At 54.0% G+C, this 15,332-nt stretch overlaps 1 protein-coding gene across 1 annotated transcript in view; it reads right to left on the reverse strand.

The window, feature by feature from the left end:
• Nucleotides 1-15,332, reverse strand: part of LOC101943449 (complement receptor type 1-like) — a 431,031-nt gene that overhangs the window by 370,732 nt on the left and 44,967 nt on the right. The window lies entirely within an intron of this gene.

Here is a 15,332-nt window from a genome sequence, read left to right on the forward strand (position 1 = left end):
TGGCCTAGACAGAGCACTCAGGTATTTCCATCAGCCTGCTCAATGGCGAATGCAGCCACCCAAAGAAGTGAAGAAGAATGGAAGTGGAAGAGTAAAGCCGGACCATCCGCTGAGCTGCTGCACTCAAGTGAGCAGAGCCGGGGAGAGAAGAGGGAGAACTCGAAGGTGGTTGGCGGCAGTAGGGAGGAGAAGCCGTTTGGGAGCCAGGAAAGGAGAAATAAATAGTTAATAACAAATGCTGCCGGCTTTCTCTTGTGTGGTGAAGGGTTGAAAAGGGGTCTCTTTACTATCAGGCTAAACTTTAAAATAGCTGTGTATGATTGGGGGGGGAGGGGTCTATAAAGGTAAGAGGTCACTCTAGGGGCTTGAAGCCCCAGATTCTGGGGCTATTGCCTCCTTCTACCAGCTGATCTCAACCCAGCAACTCCCTCAGGTGGTAGCAGTAGTGAGCGCTTGTCCTCCTTTTCCGGACTAGCCACCAGAAAAAGGACACGATACATGTGGCCAAGGAAAGACAGAGGCAGTGTTGCCTGTTAACATTGCTCTTGTGGGGGAGCACAGCAGTTTACTTTGGACTAGGGTTACCATTCGTCTGGATTCCCCCGGACATGTCCAGCTTTTTAAGCTAAAAATAGCGTCCGGGGGGAATTTGTAAATGTCCGGACTTCCCTCTCTCCCCTCCCCCCCCCCCCCCCCCCATGCAGAGCACGCGCGGCTAACAGTGCAGCCGGCCGGATGGTGCCACTTACATGGGGCTCCGACACTCAGCCAGAGAGAGCATGTCGTCGTCCTCCTCCTCCCCCCTGCAGCAGAAATCACTCCCTCCCTCCCTCCCTCCCTGCATCGCAAATCGGCTCCGGCAGTCTGGAGCTCCTCCCCCACTGCTGCCCAGCGTGCTGGATGAGCGGCTCAGGCAGTTCCTGAGCAAGTTCACCGAGACATTAGGCGAAGAAAGGCCAACAACAAGGGGGCCAGGGGGTTGGAGAAGGGGCAGGGAGGTTTTGGAGGGGGCAGTCAAGAGACGGGGGGGGGGGGTCGGGAGTTTTGGGGGGGCTTTCTGGGGGTGTGGATAAGGTTTTGGGCGGTTAGGGTACAGGTAGGGGGTAGGGTCCTGGGGGCATTGGGGGGGGGTCTTAGGAGGGGGCAGTTAAGGGACAAGAAACAGGGAGGCTTAGGTAGGGGGTGGGGTGCTGGAGGGCAGGTAAGAGCAGGGGTCCCAGGAGGGGGCAGTCAGGGGACAAGCAGCGGGGGGGGGGTGTTTGGAACTTGGGGAGGGGGGCCTATCAGGGGGCAGGAGTGGGGAGAGCTATTGGAGCAGTCAGGGGACAGGGAGCAGAGGGGTTTAGATGGGGCGGGAGTTTGGGGGGGGGCTGTCGGGGTGGAGAGTGGTTGGATGGGGCGTGGGAGTCCCAGGGGTCTGTCTGAGGGTGGGGGTGTGGATAAGGGTTGGGGCAGTCAGGGTACAGGTAGGGGGTAGAGTCCTAGGGGGCCAGTTAGGATGGGGGGAGGGTCTCAGGAGGGGGCAGTCAGGGGACAAGGAGCGGGGGGAGGGTTGAGGGTTCTGAGGGGGGGGAAGTGGGAGGGGCAGGGGCGGGGCTCCTCCCGTCCTCTTTTTTGCTTGCTGGATTATGGTAACCCTACTTTGGACTAGGTAGGAGCCACATGTCTCCAAACCTGCACCTCCCGAGGCTCCAGAGACTTCGCTCCCGATCCCAGAGCGTCCTCAGAGTCCTAAAGCGCCAGATGGAATCTGGCTTCTCCCCCCACCTCAGCAGTCCAGAAAAAGTTATTTGTAGACATGTTCTGTGTCTTCTCCTGCCATACTCCCCTGTTGGCGACTAATGCAGTCACAGAATCCAGGCTTGGATAGTAGGGAACACTATTTCACTAGGAGGGTGGTGATGCACTGGAAGGGGTTACCTAGAGAGGTGATGGAATCTCCATCCTTAGAGGTTTTTAAGGTCAGGCCTGACAAAGCCCTGGCTGGGATGATTTAGTTAGTGTTGGTCCTGCTTTGAGCAGGTGGTTGGACTAAATGATCTCCTGAGGTCTGTTCCAACCCTGATATTCTATGATGTCTCTGTCCCTCTTTTATACTCTCTTTCAGTTGCTAGAAAGATTGTTGCTGTGTCATGGGGGTCAGGCAAGCCCATTGGTCAGGCAGTACCCCACTGACTAAGTGCCCTCTCCAAGGAGTCTCTCAGAGAGTGGATTCTTCCTGATGGGCCATCAACACCTTTCTGGCCCTCCTTTGTTTCTACTGTAAAGCTGGCTCTGGGCGTCTCCCAACCTCACAACGTATTTCAGAAACGCACATAGAGCATAACTTGCCATACAATGACAGCACCTCCAATCCAACAGGTTATTAATGTTCAACAGATCCAGACATTTTACATACCACCTCACAAGGCATGCATAATACAAAACATCTCATAATCATATCACAGTGGTGAATACTGTGTGCTACTGAGGGATACAGGGTTCCAGAGTGTCAGTGTATCATGGCCAATGGAGTAAAAGCCCAAAGGAGATGCTCCCCTGGAACAGCCTTTGGTGACAGCAAGGTCCCCACTGAGAACTTCAGTGTGACTCTGCAGCTGTTACCCAGCTGTCCCACCCCAGCATCAGCTGCAACTCAGTGCTTTTTGAGTGGCTTCATGCTGGCTGCATGCCTAGACAGCAAACAACCTAACTGGCTTCAGGACTGAGCTTGATAAATTTATGGAGGGGATGGGATGATGAGATTGCCTACCATGGCATGTAGCCGATCTGTAACTGCTAGCAGCAAAAATCTCCAGCAGGCGGTGATGGGACACTAGATGGCGAGCCATCCCCATGTAGTGTTGCTGTGCTGCTGTTCCTCAGCTGTTTCACCCCAGAGGTGATTGCATCTCAGTCCCAGGTGACCATTACCCAGCAGTGGAAAGAGTTGAATATTTGCTAAGGGTTTTTGTTTTCAGTTCTAACAAATACCTCATTTCTGAGAAGAGGCAGTTGGGATGTCATTTCTGGACGAAGAGACAATGGTAACATCCAGAAATTCACAAGGGGGTGTATCTCTGGCCAAACTGTCCCCCTCCTTCTCTCCCCCCCCCACAAGGTTGGTCACAGTTCCTGGCACTTTCAGTGCTCTTTAAAGCACATGCACTTCCAGACCCTGCTGCTCCGAAGAGCCCGTGGGGGGATCTGGGGAATGAAGATTCTCTGCACCCTCCAGTCTCTGTCACTTGCTTTTCCAGCCTGGCCCCACCTCTCTGGGCCCCTCTGTGCTCCCCTCCCACACACACACTGCCTCCCACCCCCTCGCACTACAATGTGAGAGCAGGGCCGTCCCACCCACCTTCAAACCCCCACCAGCTGGGCTGCTGGAAGGATAAGACACAGGGAGTTACGCTTTTGTTTCTCAGACAAAATTTTGCCTGCACGGAGAGAAGCGGAGATTTGGCCGGCTAAGAGCAGGGGGCGGAGGGGGGAGGGCATGTGGAGGGTTTTTGCCCCAATCTAGTCCATCCCCCTCAAGGAGCAGGATTGTCCCCCCTACTCTATCCCCCCCGCCAAGGTGCAGGATCGTCCCCTCTGCTCTATTCCCCCAGGTTGCAGGATTGTCCCCCGCAGTCTATCCCCCACCCATGGGGCAGGATCATCCCTGTTTGTTCCCCATATTTCACCCTCCCTAACTGTGCTAGGGCATTGCCAAGTCACATGAGAAGTCTTGGCTCTCTGTGGGTGGAAATTCCCAGCAGCTGGGGGTGGGGGTGTGGGACAGGGGCAGTTCGGACCTTGCCCTCTGTCCAGCAGAAAGATAGGCTCAGACAGCAGCTAATCTACCCCCAACGCTGGGTCTGGTTCATGGCATGATTTGAAACACTGTCAAACTCTCACCAGTTCAACCAGCTAAAACCCGGGCAAACCCCTGGGCCTGTGGAATCCCCTAGAACAGTGGCTTGTCTTGCGTTAGCCGCGATCAGGACATTTACAGGCACAAGCTAATCTATGGAAGGAGAGCCGGCCCCTCAGATGTTCACCCCCCCACACACACACACAAAAACAAGGGGTTCTATATATTTGCTTGCTGGTCTTTGGAGTCGCTTTTCCAGCCCTTGCCACTGGAGGGAGAAGCTTGAAAAGGGGCTCCAAAGACCAGCAAGCAAATATATAGAACCCTTCTTTTTTATTGGGGGGGTGAACATCTAGGGGGCTAGCTCTTTCTGTGGGTTAGTTTGTGCCTGTGATGCGCACTGCTTTGCCTTATCACAGCGCAGCAATCCCATGCCTCCAGCAGCTGGGGATTGCAGGAAAACCCCAACTGCCCTGTGAATCTGGCAACTTTTCGGTGGATGAAATCCTGATAGATTATGTCCAAAGAGGGAGGGAAACAAAATTCCCATTTTCTATCTTGACCGGGGGGGGTGGGGTCCACTTAGGATGAAAAAACGAATTGGGCTGGCCCTGGTGCTTGCTCAGGAGACATCACTGATGGTAGGACAGATAGAGCCGGTCCCCTTTGGGGCCCATTGGTGGCTGGGAGGGATTCCAGGGTGGGAAACTGGGGAGTCTCCAGCAGAAAAAGAGGAGACTTTGGTGCTCCGGGACCAGAGCCCAGCGTTAGCAGAGCGGGGTTGGGCCAGGGCGTGTTCTTTCCCTTTTCTGTGCCTCAGTTTCCCCCATCCAATGCCCAGGGCTCTGTGGGGGTGAGAAGGTGAATTTGCTCTCATAGACTCATAGACTTTAAGGTCAGAAGGGACCATTATGATCATCTGGTCTGACCCCCTGCATGCTGCAGGCCATAAAACCGTCCCTACCACTTCCCTGGACTCTGCTGTTGAAGTCCCCAATCCTGTTTTTACTGACTGCAATCGGCAGAGACCCTCCTGCTAGAGATCCCTGCCCCATGCTGCGGAGGAAGGCGAAAAACCTCCAGAGGCTCAGCCAATCTGCCCTGGAGGAAAATTCCTTCCCGACCCCAAATGTGGCGATCAGTGAGACCCCGAGCATATAGGCAAGAGTCTCCAGCCCGACCCCGTTAGCCATTATACTATTTACCCACCATTGCTTGGCTTTCCTTGACTACTATGTTTTACCATTAAACCATTCCCTCCATAAACTTATCTAACTTTATCTTAAAACCAGACAGGTCCGTCGCCCCCACCGTTTCCCTCGGTAGGCCGTTCCAATATTTCACCCCTCTGACGGTCAGAAACCTTCGTCCAAATTCAAGTCTGAACTTCCCCACGGCCAGTTTGTATCCATTCGTTCTGGTATCCACGTTAGTACTAAGCTGGAATAATTCTTCTCCCTCCCTTGTATTAATCCCTCCAATATATTTAAAGATAGCAATCATATCCCCTCTCAGCCTTCGCTTTGTCAGACTAAACAACCCAAGCTCCTCTAGTCTCCTTTCGTACGACAGCTTTTCCATTCCTCTGATCATCCTAGTGGCCCTTCTCTGCACCCGTTCCAGTTTGAGTTCATCTTTTTTAAACATGGGAGACCAGAACTGCACACAGTACTCCAAATGAGGTCTCACCAGCGCCTTGTACAACGGAAGCAGGACCTCCTTATCCCTACTAGATATACCTCGCCTAATGCATCCCAAGACAGCATTGGCTTTTTTCACCGCCACGTCACATTGTCGACTCATAGTCATCCTGCGGTCTACAAGAACCCCTAGGTCCTTCTCCTCTTCCGTTACTTCTAACCAATGCGTCCCCATCTTGTAACTAAAATTGTTATTAGTCATCCCCAAATGCATCACCTTACACTTTTCACTATTAAATTTCATCTTATTTCTGATACTCCAATTCTCAAGCTCATTCAAGTCTCCCTGCAGGATATCCCTGTCCTCCTCCGAATTTACAACACCTCCCACCTTCGTATCATCCGCAAATTTTATCAGCCCACTCCTGCAATCGGTTCCGAGGTCAGTTATAAATAGATTAAATAAAATGGGTCCCAAAACCGAACCTTGAGGCACTCCACTAGTAACCTCCCTCCAACCCGACAGTTCACCCTTTAATACAACCCGCTGCATTCTCCCCAGTAACCAATTCCTTATCCACTTCTGGATTTTCATATCGATCCCCATGTTTTTCAGTTTAACCAATAATTCCTCATGGGGTACAGTATCAAACGCTTTACTGAAATCCAGGTATATTAGGTCCACCGCATTTCCCTTATCTAATAAATCTGTTACTTTCTCAAAGAAGGAGATCAGATTCGTTTGGCACGATCTGCCCTTCGTAAAACCATGTTGTAATTTATCGCAATTGCCACTACCCTCCAGGTCCTCAACTAGTTTCTCTTTCAGAATTTTCTCTAACACCTTGCACACTACAGATGTTAGACTAACAGGCCTGTAGTTACCCGGATCACCTTTTTTCCCTTTCTTGAAAATAGGAACCACATTAGCTATTCTCCAGTCTAACGGGACCACCCCCGAGTTTACAGATTCATTAAATATTATCGCTAACGGGCCTGCTATTTCCCTCGCCAATTCCTTCAATATTCTTCGATGTAGATCGTCCGGTCCTCCCGACTTAGCCCCATTAAGGCGTTCAAGTTTTGTTTCCACCTCGGATACGGTAATCCCCCATCCCGAATGCCCCTCTATAGTGGTGCTAGTATCCCTAATACCTTCATTGGCCTCATTAAACACCGATGCAAAATATTCATTAAGATATTGCGCCATGCCTAGATTGTCTTTAATCTCCTCTCCGGCAATAGACTTCAGCGGTCCCACTTCTTCTTTCTTTGCTTTCTTCCTATTTATGTGGCTGTAAAACCTCTTACTATTGCTTTTAATTCCCCTCGCTAGGTCCAACTCTACACGGCCTTTGGCCTTTCTCACTCTATCTCTACATTCTCTGACTTCACTTAGGTACATTTCCTTACTGATCCTTCCCCTCTTCCACTCTTTATACGCTTTCTGTTTTTTCCTAATCGCCCCTTTGAGTCGGTCGCTCATCCAGCTCGGTCTAAATCTCTTGCTTAGTAATCTTTTTCCCTTTTTTGGAATACAGGCCTCTGACAGCTCATGCATCTTTAACTTAAAGTAATCCCAGGCTTCTTCTGCTTTTAAATCCATTAATACGTTTGCCCAGTCCACTTCCCTTACCAGTCCCCTTAGTTTGTTAAAATTGGCCTTTTTAAAATTATAAACCCTAGTCTCACGCCAGCTGGAGGAAAGCTCGGCCAGTCAGCACCCAGCTCACTGCATGATGGGAAGGAAGCTATTTCCTTGTTAGGCCCTGAGCGTGGCCTTTCCTAAGGCCGAGCTCGGTGCCTCCCGGATTCGGGCTCCAGGAGCCCCTGTGTCTCCCCAGCTGCCCTCGGCAGCGAGTCGGACTGAGATCAAACTCCTCTCAGAGGCTTGTGCCCCTGCCGGGCGTGGCACTGCCAGTGATTAGCCCCTGGCACATGGCGTCAGCCAGGCTGTAGGCAGCAGAGAAAAGTCCAGTGTCACCAACAGCCCCAGCGCTAGGGTAGACTGGGCACAAGCCAACAACACGCGCTGTGATACAGCCAAAGAGCATCGGCCATGCTCCCAGCCCAGTGGGGGGTGGGGGGGTAGGTGTCTCTCCAGGGACACAGAGACGCTGACAGAGTGTAGGGGGCCATGGGGGATAATCAGCTGGACGTGAGCCCCGGTGCGACAGTGTGGCCAAAGGCGCTAAGGATGCCCAAACAGGGGAATCGCGCGTAGGAGCAGAGAGGTCAGTTTACCTCTGGATTTGGTGCTGGTGCGACCGCTGCTGGGGTCCTGTGTCCAGTTCCGGAGCAGTCCAAGAAGGATGTGAATATATTGAAGAGGGGGCAGAGGGGGGCCAAGTGAATGGTTAAAGGATTACAAAACGTGGCCTGGAGTGATAGACCCCAGGAGCTCAAGCTATTTAGCTTAGCAAAGAGAAGCTCCCACCTCCCGGGGTGACTTGACTCCAGTCTAGAAGCACCTACACGGGGATCAAATATTTAATAATGGGCTCTTCAGGCTAGCAGAGAAAGCTCTAACGTGACCACATGGCTGGAAGTTGAAGCTGGACACATTCAGCCTGGAAAGAAGATATCCGTGTTTACCAGGGAGGGGAATTAACCATGGGAACAATGTACCAAGGAGTGCGGTGGATTCTCCCTCGAGGTGGGATGTGTTTCTAGGAGATCTGCTCTCGTTCAAACAGGAATTAACTGGGGGCAGTTCTCTGGCCTGTTATCCAGGAGCTCAGCTTTGGTCCCTCCTGGCCTGGGAATCTACCAATCTCCGCCATGACTTCTTGGAATTCATCTTCTCGCTCTGGTGCTGCCCGGTGGACAGGGACACAAAGTGGGCAGGTAAACTGAGTCACACAGCTTGTTCACAGAAATATTCCCATGTTATCTCGCTCCTCCCCAGACTCCTGCTGCCAGGAAGGGGGCACACCTGGGCTAGAGATCAGCCGTCCTCCAGCAGAGCCCTACTGCTCCGGGTGCCAGGTCCTGCCACTCAGTGGGTCTAGAGAGATGGATCAAGTCCAGGAGGACATCACCTGCTCCATCTGCCTGGATGTCTTGGACGACCCCGTCTCCATCGAGTGCAGCCACAACTTCTGCCAGGGCTGCCTCGTGGCTCACTGGCGCGGGGTCTCGGCCCAGGGCTACCAGTACCCCGAGTGCCGGACTCCCTGCTCCAGGGACAGGATGACCCCAGACACGCGGCTGAGAGCCCTGGTGAAGAAAATCACAGAGCCCCTGCGGGAAGAGATGGAGCTGGTGAGACCAGACAGGCTGAATCAGGGGAAAGGGGCGCAGGCTCTCACAGGCCCCAGGGCGGGGACTGGCTGGATCAGGGGGTGGGGAATGGGACACGGGGCCTTTCCTCTCTAGGGGGCGCAACCTCTGATTTGGAGGGCAGGGGACTGGATGGCTCACGGGGGGGTGGAAATGGCTCAAGAGAATCTGATCTGAGGGGCAGGGTCTAGTTGGTTCAGGGGATGGGAATGGGGCACGGGGCTCTCATCCAGAAGCAGGGACTGGCTGGCTCTGGGATGGGGTCCGGGCTCTGACCCTGCTCTGTCCCTTCAGCAGGGACGGGGGCTCAGCCAGAGCCGGGGCGCCCGGTGCAGCTGGTTCGTCTGGATGACAAAGGCAGCCTGATCCTGTACGAGGAGGCCCTGAGCCTCTGCCTGGAGCAGGGTGGGGTGGGGGACGCACCCGTCTGCCTGGTGTCCATCATCGGGGAGCAGCGCCGGGGGAAATCCTTCCTGATGAACTGCCTGCTGCGCCGGCTCCAGAGCCCGGTGTGTGGGGACAGGAGCCCCAGCTATGACCCCATCGCCTGAACCAGAGACCCCACCCACCCCAGCCAGGGCCCTGCCCCTTGCAACACAAACCCCACCCACCTCGGCAAGGGCCCCCTCCCCATCCACGACTGGCCATGCCCCCTACAGCAAAGGTCCCCTCTCCCCAGGCAGGGCCCTCCCGCTGTACCAGGCCCAGGGCAGAGCAACTGAGGCCCCACCCTGCAGCCATGGTCCCTCCCTGTGCACCAAAGGCCCCACCCTCTGGTCGTGGCCCCTTCCCCTGCACCACAGGCCCCACCCGCCAGCCATGGCCCCTCCCCATGTACCACTGGTCCCATCCTCCAGCTGTAACCCCACCCCCAGACCCTTAGAACTCCACCTAATCCCCCAGTGTCCCACCACCCTGCCCCCTGAGAATGCCAGACCCAATCCCCGTTCCCTTCTGACCTTGCCCTGGTCACCCCCTACAGGAGGCTGTGGATACGTCATGGATGGGCCGAGAGGACGACGCCCTGGGGGGGTTTGAGTGTCGCAATGGGACAGCGACCGTGATGAGGGGCGTGTGGATGTGGGACCAGCCCCTCTGGGTCCAGGCCCAGGGGAGGAGGGGGAGTGGGGCAGGGAAGCAGGCAGGGAAATGGGGGATGGGGCAGTAGGGGAGGGGAAAGAGAGTGGTGTGGGGGGAAGATTCTAAGGGGAGCAGGGGGCTGGAGTAGTGGGGAGGGGGGAGGGGAATGGGGGAGTCTGGAGGGGGCAAAGTCCTGTGCAGGGGCAGGGGGACGGGAGGGGCTGGAGGAGGGGGGAAAGAAATGGGTAGATGGGGATAAGGTCCCAGCCCTGTAGTTCCCTACAGACACACTGGGATGGAGTTGGGGGTGGGGGGTGTTCACAGCTTGAACCTCCTCCCCCAGGGCCTGTCTCCAGCCAGCGTGCCCAGGGCCGGCCCCAGGAAGCCGGGCAGCGGAGGAGCCAGGGCTGGGCAGGGGCAAGGGTGGCGTCAGTGCAGGGCACTCATCGCTGTGGCTGATGAATCTGTCCGTGTGTCTGTCCCTGCAGGTGGCCGTGTTCCTGGTGGACACCGAGAGCTCCCTGGACCTGCAGCGCCGTATGGAGACCAGCATCAGGCTCTCCGTGTTGGGCATATTGCTCAGCTCCTACTGGGTGGGGGAGCCGTGCTGCAGGGGACGGGACTGAGGGCTCTGCAGGGGGTGCCGTGCTGTGGGGAGCGGGTTGAGGGGGCCAGCAGGGGGGCTGTGCTGCGGTGGGGTGAGGTGTGGAGTTGGCAGGGGGGCTCACCTTTTCTTATTATTATTTTCCAGATCTTTAACATTTCCAGTACGTTTAAGCAGACGGAGGCAGATTATTTGGAGGTGGGTGGGGCAGAGGATACACACAGCTCTACTGGCACGGACCTGCCAGCCAGGTCTCTGCTGGGGGGACCCAAGACCCTGGGTGATGTAGGGATTGGAGGGGGGCAGTCTAGAGGCTGTTATTGATGTTTAGAAAGTCCCAGAGATCTTGCCCCAGGCTGGGATTCGAGCAATGAGTCTGAACAGTAATACGTGAGCAGTAATTAATCAAATATTTGTGACTGTCATATTTCTGGTTCTTTATCATTACCTGGTGGCTATTTGTCATTAACCGATTAGCTCTGGTTCTCACTGCTGAGTGCTGGACCTGCTGGGGGGCTGGTGGAGAAGAGACTTTTGTGTCCCGGTTCACTCCCCTAAGTGATCTGAAATGCTCCTGCAGACTCAGGTCTCCGGGAGGGTCAGGTAGCCTTGTGGTAGCTTTGGTGACCCAGAGCTGAGGTGGGTGGAACCAGGGCTGACGAGGGGGTGGGGGGAACCGGTACAAATTACCGGGACCTGGCGGTCCGGAAGGGGGTCTGGAGTCCAGCTTCCCCCCCCTCTCGTTGGCCCTGTTTAGCCGGTCCGCCCTTGCTGGGGGGCCCGAACCCGCTCTCGGTGGCCCTGGCACCATGTCACCGTGGAGCAAGGGGTAGCCCAGATACAGGTGCCCCCAGAAATCAGGATTTCTCACAGAATGTGCCCAGCCAGAATATCGTGCTCAGCCAAGCCAGGGCCAGCAGAGTTAAGGGAAATGCCCGCCCAACCGTACCTCGGCCTTCTTGGGCTGGCGCTCCAATATACCTGTGGCACCCAGCCCTGCTCCCTGCCTGTGCCTCATATGGGGCAGGAGCCACCTGCACATGCCCTGCACCCAGACACTGAGTCTGGATGGGCAGGAGCCAGCCCTGGGCACCCTGCATCGCTCTGCGTTAGTTAAGGGTTTGCGATGGGAAAAATGTTCCATTGGAATCTTTCCAACCAGCCCTAACCCTAAACCTATGTCCCATCCCCCAGCCCCACCTCTGTGTGTGCTTCATTCCCCCTCCCCCCATGCCAGGGGTCGATGTGCCCCCCATTCTCCCTGCTCAGCCCCCAGAAGTCCCTGCTACCTTCCTTGCCCAGAGTGATTGGCTCATTGGCTGCTGATGCTACTCACCAGATCTAAATGGAAATTGGGCTTTCCCGTTTTCCAATTTCCCCCGCCCCCAGGTCAGTAGCGTTCTTTCAACTGTTGCCCAGCGTGTCCCCTGAAATTTGGGAATTGATCAGATGTGGTCTCAAAAAGTGATCACGATACAGACAGACAAAGAGAAATGCCATCCGGTTGTCTTTTTGGCCTTTTACTTCACTTAGCCAATTAACTAACTTGTATAATTGGTTATTTTATATTCATTAATAGCTGCCAGTTATTGATTATTTGTGAGTCACTACTGGCTATTAGCTGTTTGTTATTTCGTACCCACCATTAGTTGTCAGTTGATTTCATAGTGACCATGTGGGGAGATGGAAAATAAAAGTTTTATTGAAAAATGGAAAGCTGACAAAATCAGAATGTTTTCATGCCAATTTCCACTTTCAAAGAACAGCCAAATGTTAGCATTTCTTGGGTTTCTCTCTGCACGTTTTTGGGTTCCACTCATTGTTTCTCAGGTTTCGATCTATGATTTTCAGCCTTTGGTTTTCAGTTCTCGTTCATTGTGTTTTGGTCCATGCTTGTCAGTTTTGTGGCTTTAGTTATCACCACTCCCATGTCATTTATTGGGTTTCATTCTTTGATTGTCAGATTTTGATCTCACTGGTTTGGGGGGAGCGATTCATTATTGGTTTTCTGTTTTAGGTATTGGTTTTCTGATTTTCATTACTACTTTTCTGGCTTTGATGATTGGACTTCTGCATTCAGTTATTGCTTTTCTGATATTGATTACTGATTTTCTGTCTTTCACTTTGGGGTACAGTATTTTGACTTTGATATCTGGTTTTCTGACTTGCATTGCTGGTTTTGACTCTCTGACTATTGGTTTTCTTATTTCAAATACTTATTTTTTATTGTTGGCTTTCAGACGTTAATTCCCGCTAACTTGCTTTGATTACTGTTTTTCTGACTTGGATAAATGCTGGTTTTCTATTTTTGACCATTGGTTTTATGGCATTAATTATTAGTGTGTTGATTTTGTTAAGTGATTGTGTGATTTATTTCACTGCTTTTCTAGTTTCAATCATTGGTTTTCTGATTCCAATGACTAGTTTTCTTCTTTTCATTATTTCTTTTTGGTCTCCAATTGTTGGCTTGATGAGTTCGATTTTTGGCTTTCTGTGTCTTCTGTGACTGCTTTTCTAGAACCAACTATTGGGTTTTCTGAATTCAGTTATTGCTTTTATATCTTTGATTACTGCTGTTGAGTTATTGTTGTTTGAAATTATGTTTTCTCTCTTCATTTTGTCAATTTTTCTCTCTTCAATGATCAGTTTCCACTGAATGTTGTCTGGGATCCCTTTAGTTTCAGTGGCATTTATTTCACTCGTTTATTTTGCATTGCCAATCATGATTGGTCACATGTGCGGGGATGGTTTGTTCAAGATGGAAAAATGTTGCCTTCTCTCTCTCTCTCGCTCTCGCTCTTTCTGCATCTCAGATGTTCATTCAGGTTGCGAAAAAGGTTGGAGGGACCTGCAATCTGGCCCCAATCCAGGTGGGTCCTTGTTTCCCATCACCCCCCCATATGAGGATATAATGCTTGTTCCACCCCCCGCCAGTCCTGTTATCCCACCCGATTCTTACTATTCCTATTTACTGTCTCTATTGCCAGAGCACCTCAGAGCCCCAGTCCTAGACCCAGACCCCATTGTTCCAGGTGCTGGACAAACCCCAAAGAAACAGCCAGTCCATTGTTCTCCCTCCACGCCCACATCATGCCCAGGGTCTCAGTGTCCGTGGCTGGGTTGGACAACAGCCTCCAGCTCTGGTCTCCTCTCTGTGCCCCCAGCCCCAGTATGACCCTTCTCCTGTGCTCTCTGTTGCAGCACCTGGACCTGTTGGTGCGAGATTGGCAGCTCTCGGGAGCCTACGGCGCGGACGCGGGGCAGGAGTAGAGAAATCACAGGTAATGATCAGATACCACGTGTGTTCATGGAAACAGCAAACTTTGGGGCGGAGCTGAACGTTTCCACAGCGGGTCTGATTCCCTGCTGACGGCCACAAATGTTGCTTTGACTCCCGCAGGACCTGGAGGTCTCTGCTGAGCAGCCCCTGGTGTTGGAAGCCCTGAGGGCGAGTGGCACCCGGTGCTACCTGTTGCCCCACCTTGGCACTCAGTTCACCAGGAGCAGGGCAGGGACGCCAGATGGTAAGAGACCCTCATCTTCTCCCCTCTCACCCCCTGCTCTGCTCCCCCAGTCCCCACCCCCTCCTGCACTGCCCCCACCCTCTTCCCTGCCCCCATCCCCACCCTCTCTCCTCTGCTGCCCCTTTCTTCCCCTCTTGCGCTTCCCCCACCCCAAAATCCCAGTGCCCAGCTCACCCCCCTTGACTTAGAATTGACTCTACTGCCCACTGCACAGGGGCACTCGCTGGGTCACAGCATCTGTGTGGGAGGGGAGAGGGACATGGGGCGGGGGTCACTGCTGGGGTCCTGGTCTGCTAGGGGAATGCTGCTGGTGTCCCCCTGTTGGGTCTTCATGGGTCCCCCTGGCACCACCCAGTGGAGACTGCTGTCTCCCCACTGCAGCCTCTCCTTGCCCCCTCATGCCTCTCCCCCATTTTCCCCCAGGCAGTGGGGTGGGGGGTGTTAAGCAGCTGTTGCCCAGAGATGGAATCTCATTTCCTGTGGCACAAACTAGCCCACCCAATCGCATTTAACGTGTGTCCTACCCTGGACACCCAGATCCCTCCCGGATGCCTGGGTCCTTTTCCCCTCTGCAGACATGGACGAGGATTTCCGGCAGTGCCTGTGTGACTACATCAGCACTGTGGTGCGCTCAGCAGGGACACACATCCGGACGGACCGAGCCGGGCAGGTGCTGATGGGGCTCAGCTGGCTGCCAGGATCAAGGTGGGAGAGTGGGGGCTGTTAAAGGGGGGGGCTGGATGGGAGACAGCAAAATGGGCCGCAAGGCGGGGACAGGGATTCAAGGCGGGGTGCCATTCTGCAGGGAGCGGGGCAGGGTGCTCAGTAGGGGGCGCTGGGCTGCAGGGAGCGGGAAGGGGCTCAGCGGGGGGAAAGGGGCTGAGCTGTCCCTGATCCCAGTTCCCCCGGGCGTTATTCCCTGCAGGGCGTCTCCCGATATTGGAAGACCCAACGCTACGACTTCTCCTCACCCATGAAGGTACCAGGTCACCCCTCCCTCCGCCTCTCTCTTTCCAGCCTGGATTTGGGGGGGCGGGGGGCTGGTTCTATTGACCCCAACCCCAGGTCCCTCCTGACATTGGCCAATCACACTAGCCCAGAAGGGGGCACCACAACAGCTCCACCAAATGTCCTGATCAAGGACTCCTAGCACCCAAGAGATAAGGGGACCTGCAGGAAGCCCTGCCAGAGAACCAGCCCCTCCACTGGGGTGGCAGCAATGTGGTCATGGCTGTGGGGTCGAGGTGCTGCCTTCTGGCTCTATTGAAATGTGGGGGGTTGGGGACCAGTTCGGAGGTGATAGCGAGGAGCAGGTCCTGTACGAATGTGGGGAAGGTGGTGACTGTGGGGGGGCTCCTAGTTCA

This window comes from Chrysemys picta, chromosome 4, assembly GCF_011386835.1.
Source record: "Chrysemys picta bellii isolate R12L10 chromosome 4, ASM1138683v2, whole genome shotgun sequence".
Classification (NCBI taxonomy): Eukaryota; Metazoa; Chordata; order Testudines; family Emydidae; genus Chrysemys; species Chrysemys picta.